Source organism: Xenopus laevis, chromosome 3L, assembly GCF_017654675.1.
Source record: "Xenopus laevis strain J_2021 chromosome 3L, Xenopus_laevis_v10.1, whole genome shotgun sequence".
NCBI lineage: Eukaryota > Metazoa > Chordata > Amphibia > Anura > Pipidae > Xenopus > Xenopus laevis.
This window is the reverse complement of record NC_054375.1, coordinates 4884319-4893594: the sequence shown is the minus strand read 5'-3', so window position 1 is coordinate 4893594 and position 9276 is coordinate 4884319. Positions and strand designations below refer to the sequence as shown.

Here is a 9276-nt window from a genome sequence, read left to right as displayed (position 1 = left end):
TATGGCACCTCCTCCTCCCATATGTATAAAATACAAATATACAGAGAAGGAATGTTCTGGCACACAATAAGCCTATACCCTCATAACTGTACTGTCTAAGGGAATCAATATGGCACCTCCTCCTCCCATATGTATAAATACAAATATACAGAGAGAAGGAATGTTCTGGGCACACCAAAAGCTAATAAGCTATACCCTCATACTGTACTGTCTAAGGGAACAATATGGCACCCTCCTTCCCATATGTATAAATACAAATATATACAGAGAAGGAATTTTCTGGGCACACAATAAGCTATACCCTCAATACTGTACTGTCTAAGGGAATCAATATGGCACCTCCTCCTCCCATATGTATAAATACAAATATACAGAGAAGGAATGTTCTGGGCACACAATAAGCTATAACCTCATACTGTACTGTCTAAGGGAATCAATATGGCACCTCCTCCCATATGTATAAATACAAATATACAGAGAAGGAATGTTCTGGGCACACAATAAGCTATACCCTCATACTGTACTGTCTAAGGAATCAATATGGCACCTCTCCCATATGTATAAATACAAATATACAGAGAAGGAATGTTCTGGGCACACAATAAGCTATACCCTCATACTGTACTGTCTAAGGGAATCAATATGGCACCTCCTCCTCCCATATGTATAAATACAAATATACAGAGAAGGAATGTTCTGGGCACACAATAAGCTATACCCTCATACTGTACTGTCTAAGGGAATCAATATGGCACCTCCTCCCATATGTATAAATACAAATATACAGAGAAGGAATGTTCTGGGCACACAATAAGCTATACCCTCATACTGTACTGTCTAAGGGAATCAATATGGCACTTCCTCTCTCCATATGTATAAATACAAATATACAGAGAAGGAATGTTCTGGGCACACAATAAGCTATACCCTCATACTGTACTGTCTAAGGGAATCAATATGGCACCTCCTCCCATATGTATAAATACAAATATACAGAGAAGGAATGTTCTGGGCACACAATAAGCTATACCCTCATACTGTACTGTCTAAGGGAATCAATATGGCACCTCCTCCCATATGTATAAATACAAATATACAGAGAAGGAATGTTCTGGGCACACAATAAGCTATACCCTCATACTGTACTGTCTAAGGGAAACACCTCTCAATCATATGCAGATAAAGTACCTGAAGGGCACTAAATTCCTGTACCAACAGCCCATTCTCTCTAATTGCAGGGGCGGGTGAGAAGCAGAACCAGCCTTCGATTGAGCTCATCTTTATCAATGAGGAGTAAGAGTGGCTTTCAGTAATGCAGTGGGCTACTGGGCTGGGCCACCAAGAACCAGAGAGGAACCATGATGCTGATATAGTGATTTCAGTTGTAAATGTGGAATGTTTCCGATTAACGTAAAGGGGACATATGCCTTCCCTATTATGTTCAATACCAGCAAGGTGGTTCTGATAGAGAGAGTTGGGTATTTAAGTTTGAGGTGGAGTTCTAGCTAGAAGTGGAGGCACAAGTGGGAGAGTTCCCTAGTGAAGGTTTGTATCCCCTTTAATCCATACAAACATGATTGTTCCTATTGTGAGCCCCAATTGAGTATTTTGGTGGTGCTTTATCATTAGGTTAGAGGTCTGGGACACAGGAGTATAAGTAGTATTAGTAGTATTAGTAGTATTAGTAGTATTGGTAGTATTGGTAGTATTGGTAATATTAGTAGTATTAGTAGTATTAGCAGTATTAGCAGTATTAGTAGTAGTAGTAGAAGTAGTAGTATTGGTAGTATTAGCAGTATTAGCAGTATTAGTAGTAGTAGTAGTAGTAGTAGTAGTAGTAGTAGTATTAGTATTAGTAGTATTAGCAGTATTAGCAGTATTAGCAGTATTAGTAACATTAGCAGTAGTAGTAGTCGTAGTAGTAGTAGTAGTAGTAGTAGTAGTAGTAGTAGTAGTAGTAGTAGTAGTAGTAGTAGTAGTAGTAGTAGTAGTAGTAGTAGTAGTAGTATTGGTAGCATTAGTAGTATTAGCAGTATTAGCAGTATTAATAGTATTATCAGTATTAGTAGTATTAATAGTATGAGAGTATCTTTTTCAATACTGCTGTTAATTGATCTGACTTACTTTGCAGGGCCACAGCCAAGGATCTGAGCAAACTTATCCAGAGCAAGGTATCTAACCTGTTCATATCAGCCAGCATGTTTCTAAGGCCCCAATGCATAGCGATAAAATTAAGGGCAACCCAAAGCCTGTTATAAAAAGTGGCCTAATTTATTTGATATTTGTGGCTCAGGTGAAGTTATCTATCGCAACACGGTGCCCCTATTCTTGACCCGTTGATCACCTGGGACCTTGGGCAGAGGGCCAACGTGTAGAAAAATAGACTGCGGAGGGGGGGGAATGGGATATGTCATGTAGAGGTGGGAAACTAACCATCGTTGTGTTTGATTCAGCAGAACCTGAATGGCGTGCACATGATTGCTAACCCAATCCTCATGAAACCTCCCACCAATGGTCAGTCCCTCCCTCAGGTTAGTAGAGACCGACCCTGACCATGCAGGAAACCATAGCAACCGCAAGCCAGTTAGCATCTTGTATCTATCGCCCCCTGATATCAGAACGTCTTACCCTTGGAAGGGCACCTAAATACCATTGTATGGGGGAACTGGGGCATTTATTAAAGGGAAACTAAAGCCATGATGTTGTGCTTTGCCATAGACACAAATCCTTGTGCTGCCGCCTACTGACTCCAAAAACCAGAAGGACAAAGGGAAGTACCAGTCCCGGCATGATCACATGATCTGCAAGTGCCTGTCACTCAGTGTCTCCTACGCAGCAACCATCGGAGGTTTGACCACCATCATAGGAACTTCCACCAGCCTCATATTCCTGGAGCACTTCAAGAAGTAGGGATGGTACACACAGCATCACATGTTATCTGTCTGTCTGTTCCACCTTATCTATCCTGCATTATCTATATCTCTCCACCCACCTACATCCATCCATCTCTATAAATATCTACCTACCCACCACATCCATTCATCACTGACCTTATCTACCCACCTACCCACAACCAATTATCATGGACCATATCTACCCACCTACCCTCATCCATCCATCATTGCCCATATCTACCCACCTACCCTCATCCATCCATCATTGCTCATATCTACCCACCAACCCTCATCCATCCATCATCGACCATATATACCCACCTACCCTCATCCATCCATCATCGATCATATCTACCCACATCCATCCATCATTGCCCATATCTCCCCACCTACCCTCATCCATCCATCATTGCTCATATCTACCCACCTACATTCATCCATCCATCATCGACCATATATACCCACATCTATCCATCATCGACCATTTATATAGCCACCTACCCTCATTCATCCATCATCGATCATATCTACCCACATCTATCCATCATTGCCCATATCTACCCACCTACCCTCATCCATCCATCATTGCCCATATCTACCCACCTACCCTCATCCATCCATCATCGATCATATCTACCCACATCTATCCATCATTGCCCATATCTACCCACCTATCCTCATCCATCCATCATTGCCCATATCTACCCACCTACCCTCATCCATCCATCATTGCTCATATCTACCCACCTACCCTCATCCATCCATCATCGACCATATATACCCACATCTATCCATCATCGACCATTTATATAGCCACCTACCCTCATTCATCCATCATCGATCATATCTACCCACCTACCCACATCTATCTATCATTGCCCATATCTACCCACATCTATCCATCATCGACCATATATATGCCCACCTACCCTCATCCATTAATCATCAACCATATATACCCACCTACCCTCATCCATCCATCATCGATCATATCTACCCACATCCATCCATCATTGCCCATATCTACCCACCTACATTCATCCATCCATCATCGACCATATATACCCACATCTATCCATCATCGACCATTTATATAGCCACCTAGCCTCATTCATCCATCATCGATCATATCTACCCACCTACCCACATCTATCTATCATTGCCCATATATACCCACATCTATCTATCATTGCCCATATATACCCACATCTATCCATCATTGACCATATATATGCCCACCTACCATCATCCATCCATCATTGACCATATATACCCACCTACCCTCATCCATCCATCATCGATCATATCTACCCAAATCCATCCATCATTGCCCATATCTACCCACCTACCCTCATCCATCCATCATTGTTCATATCTACCCACTTACCCTCATCCATCCATCATCGACCATATACAGTATACCCACATCTATCCATCATTGCCCATATCTACCCACCTACCCTCATCCATCCATCATTGCCCATATCTACCCACCTACCCTCATCCATCCATCATTGCTCATATCTATCCACTTACCCTCATCCATCCATCATCGACCATATATACCCACATCTATCCATCATCGACCATATAGCCACCTACCCTCATTCATCCATCATCGATCATATCTACCCACCTACCCACATCTATCCATCATTGCCCATATCTACCCATCTACCCACATCCATACATCATTGCCCATATCTACCCACCCAATAATATCTAACCATCCTTACACTGGCCAAACACTTTGTCCTCATCAAACAAGCAGACCTATCCTACTGAACATATATAGCCTTCCCTAACCATATCCATCCACCCACATCCATCTATCTTTATCCAAATCTCTCCACCCAACCACATCTATCTATACTCACTCATATCTCTCCATCCAACCACATCTATCCGTTCTTACTCATGTCTATCCACCCAACCACATCCATCTGTACTTACTCATGTCTATCCAGCCAACAACCACATATATCCTTTCTTAACTATAACAATCTTGCCAACCACATCTATCCATACTCACTCGTATTTATCCACCCTACCAACCACATATGTCCTCCCTTGACTATAACTATGTGCCCACTCCCCCAAGTCTATCAGCCCACATCCATTGATCCTCATCCACATCTCTTCAACCTTATATATCCACCCACCCACATCTATCATTATCCTTCTCCATCCACCAGCTCACATCCATCAATCTTTATCCATATCTATCCTCCCACCCACATCAGTCTATATATTTATGGATGTATCTGCCAATATCCACATATTATCCATCTATCAATCCATTATCTATTCTACTGCAGTGTATCTGCTTCTCCATACTCAGTGCCCTTATCTCTCTGAGCCTGATTGCTGAGACATATAGTTTCTCATTGGTGCCACAGAGTGATGTCCCCTCTCTTCTCTTATTTGCAGCCGGTATCCAGATGCCGAGGCTGGTTAATTTTGGCACTTGGTTTGTATTCAGCGGTGCCCATAACTATTATCTTCCTCTTGATGACCTGGGTTTGGATGCACTGGCTCTCTTCTGGTTACAAGTGAGTAGACAAAGTGGGAGATGTTTTGTGTGGGGCAATCACTTTATGTAACTGTCCTTCTGGTGTTTGTCAGCTGCCAAATTGCCCAATAATCTCCCTATGTTGGATAACAGTTGGAATGCCAGGATTCCTCATTGGCTAATTCTTTTGCATTTCTAATAAAGCTTGTACTGTTTATATTTGGAGAACTCGGGAAGGGCAAAATGGATGATTTTAAGGATCTTTATGTTCCCTTTAATAATTAATATTGAGTTTGGTCTTATACAAACCCCCAGCATGCCTCACTCAACGACAGCTACGAGTTGAGTCCCCCCCCTACGGCAAACAAAAATTTGTGTTTTTTTAACCAGTTTATTTGTCCTTGTGATCAATGTCCCAGCTTTAAGGAAACCTGCTCATTTAGCAAGAAGACAAAGACCAAACGAGAGGAGCTGTCAGAGCGGAGAATCCAGGAGGAGTATGAAAAATTGGGGGATATCAGGTAATGATTTCTCATATATTGTCCCTTTAAAGGGGATGTATTGTGCACGGCCATCACGCAGCTGCTTTGTTACTAAGTATTTACACCCAGGTGTTAGATCATAGTTTATATAACGTATTATATATGGTGTTGTGTATATTTACAGTTACCCAGAGAAGGTGACCATCTTTTTCTTTGTCCTAATGACGGTTCTTTGGTTCACAAGAGAGCCCGGCTTTGTGCCTGGATGGGAGTCTTTATTTGAGAAGTAAGTGTATCCCTTTAGCATTGGGGTGTCAGGGTTATTTCCTTTTAAAGCCCCTCACAGCTGTCTATTATTTCCCCAAATATTCTCTCTACCCCCTTGGCTCATAACAAGGTTACAGATATATAGAAACATTGGGGTAACAGTCACCCTGCTATATTCTCAGGGGTACCCAGGGTACAAATAAGCACTCACCCCAAATCTCCCCCTAACTGGCCTTCAGGCTGGGCCCCCTTAGCTCATAACAAGGTTACAGATATATAGAAACATTGGGGTGTCCCCCTGCTATAGTTCCAGGGGTACCCAGGGTACAAATAAGCACTCACCCCAAATCTCCCCCTAACTGACCTTCAGACTGGGCCCCCTTAGCTCATAACAAGGTTACAGATATATAGAAACATTGGGGTGTCACCCTGCTATAGTTCCAGGGGTAACCCAGGGTACAAATAAAACACTCACCCAAAATCTCCCCCTAACTGACCTTCAGGACTGGGCCCCCTTAGCTCATATCAAGGTGACAGATATATAGAACATTGGGGTACAATATGCTTTAATGTACCACGTGTTTCTATTGCTTTGTTTTTCTTTAAGGAAGGGGTTCAGGACCGACGCCACCGTCTCTGTTCTACTCGGATTCCTACTCTTCCTCATTCCATCCAAAAAACCCACATTTCTGTGTTTTAGAAAGAAGGAACCAGGTAAGAACCCTGCAATGGGCCCTCATTGAAAACCAATAACTACCCCAGCACTTGACATTTCCAGGGTGTCGGGCAGAGAACAGGCAGTCTAGGGCCCATTACTAGAGTGGCAACTGAGTTTAAAGGGGATGTAAACCCCCAAAAATTCAAATATAGCCGCATGATCTACTAGCAGTGATAGTGACAGTTTTGTTTCATTACAGGAGAGGGTGATGACAGTGAGGAAGATGGACACACGGACTCAATGCTGACTTGGCCAGAGTTCCAGAGACACATGCCCTGGGAGATTGTGGTGTTGGTTGGAGGAGGCTATGCTCTTGCTGCAGCTGTAAGGTAGGTCTCTAATCTACTTACGGCACAGAAATTACTATTATTACTAATGAAACCAATCAGAAGTCACCTTTTCCTTATGGACCCCCCTATACTATAAACTGACTACACAACCCATTCCCAGACCTCCGGCCTCTCCACCTGGATCGGGCGACAGATGGAATGTCTCAGTAGCCTTCCTTCCTGGGCGGTCACACCTGCTGGCCTGCACCCTGGTCTCTGCCGTGACCGAATTGGTCAGTAACCCGGCCACCGTGACCATCTTCCTGCCCATTCTGTGCAGCCTGGTAAGTATGGTGAACCACGTGTCTCTGGTTTCCAGATAAGGAGGAGTTCATGAGGGTGTTTAACTAGGAAGGGAAAATTGTTTAACTGCCTCCTCCTCTAAAGAACAATGAAATTGGAAAATGAGAGTCATTTCAGGTTCATGGTTAACCCTGCTTAGCGCAATGATTAAGATCTTTCTTTTCCCTACAGTCGGAAGCTCTGCACATTAACCCACTGTACACGCTCATTCCCGGTTACCATGTGCATTTCTCTCGCTGTGATGTTACCAGTTGGGAACCCACCCAACGCCATTGTGTATAACTACGGCCATTGCCACATTCGGGATATGGTAAGTCACTCACTTTCCTAGCCCTTTTCTTTTGCCCCGATGCCCATGGGGGATTCTGTAAGAAACACTAGCCATAGCTGTAATCCTAGACAAGGGGAATAGGGGCACACATCTCTTATGAAAGAGAAGGATGGGGGGTTTAGGGCCTGGAACTCAACTGCTTAGGGTTGACCAAAAAGAGAACCTTCTTTTTGTGGTCAACCCTAAGCAGTTGAGTTTCATACAACCCCCAACGTTGTGCGTTGTCCTTATGTCCAATGTTTTCCTTCCAAGGGCAGATTATTTGACATGACCACATAGGCAGGATTCTACTAAATTGATGACAGGCTGGGGACCATTAAATCCCTTTAAGAGCTCCTCTGGCCTGGTGAACTCCAGGTGGGCAGCCCTTGTTCTATGGATTCAGGACCATGGCCTTCAAAAGTAGAAGTGGAAGAAGGTTCTCCACTTCTCACTGGCCAGAAACCTGCAGGTTCGGTGGGTTATGGATGAAACTGCATTTAGAACACAATGGGTTGGGATGAATTTGAGTAGGTTAGGGTCAGGTGGGGTTGTCAACGAGAGCATCAATGGGCGATGACGTTTTGGGATATTGAACTTGGTTGAAGGATGGGGGTTTAGGGTCTGAAACTCAACTGCTTAGGGTTGACCAAAAAAAACACCTTTTATTGGTCAACCCTAAGCAGTCGAGTTTCAGACCTAAACCCTCAACGTTGTTCTTATGTCCAACGTTTTCCTTCCAGGGGCAGATTATTTGACATGACCACATAGGCAGAGGCCAGTTTTCTACTAAATTGATGACAGGCTGGGGACCATAAAATCCCTTTTAGAGCTTCATCTGGACTGGTGAACTCCAAGTAGCAGCCTTGCTTTATGGATTCAGGCCCATGTCCTTTAAAAGTAGAAGTGGCAGTAGGTTCTCTACTTCTCATTAGCCTGAAACCTGTAGGTTCGGTGGGTTATGGATGAAAACTGCATTTAGAACACAATGGGTTGGGATGAATTTGAGTAGGTTAGGGTCAGGTGGGGTTGTCAACGAGAGCATCAATGGCGATGACGTTTTGGATATTGAACTTGGTGCATATTGTCTTCCCATGTTGAACTTACCCTTTCCTAAGCAATCAGTAAGCACTCTGCACCGTATGAAGTAAGGGCTATGGAATTTGTTGTCCGTTGGCTTATTTGAGGCAGCAGAGTTCTCCAAAATTATCCCACCTGCCTCCTATTCACAGTTTTGAGCGTTTCTCCTCCAATTGTATCATGAGCCTAAGACACAGTAGTAGGTGCCTTCGTCGCCCAACTTTGCTCTCTCGTAGGTGAAAGCCGGTCTGGGAGTGAATCTGATTGGCCTCGCTATCATCATGGTCGCCATTAACACTTGGGGCATCAGCCTCTTCCAACTGGATACCTTTCCAGACTGGGCGAAGGTCGGGAACGCCACTGGGCGATTGTGAAAGCGTT

The 9276-nt window shown here is 43.7% G+C and overlaps 1 pseudogene; it reads left to right on the top strand.

The window, feature by feature from the left end:
- The first annotated feature begins 1192 nt into the window (after positions 1 to 1192).
- Positions 1193 to 9276, top strand: LOC121401365 (annotated as a pseudogene).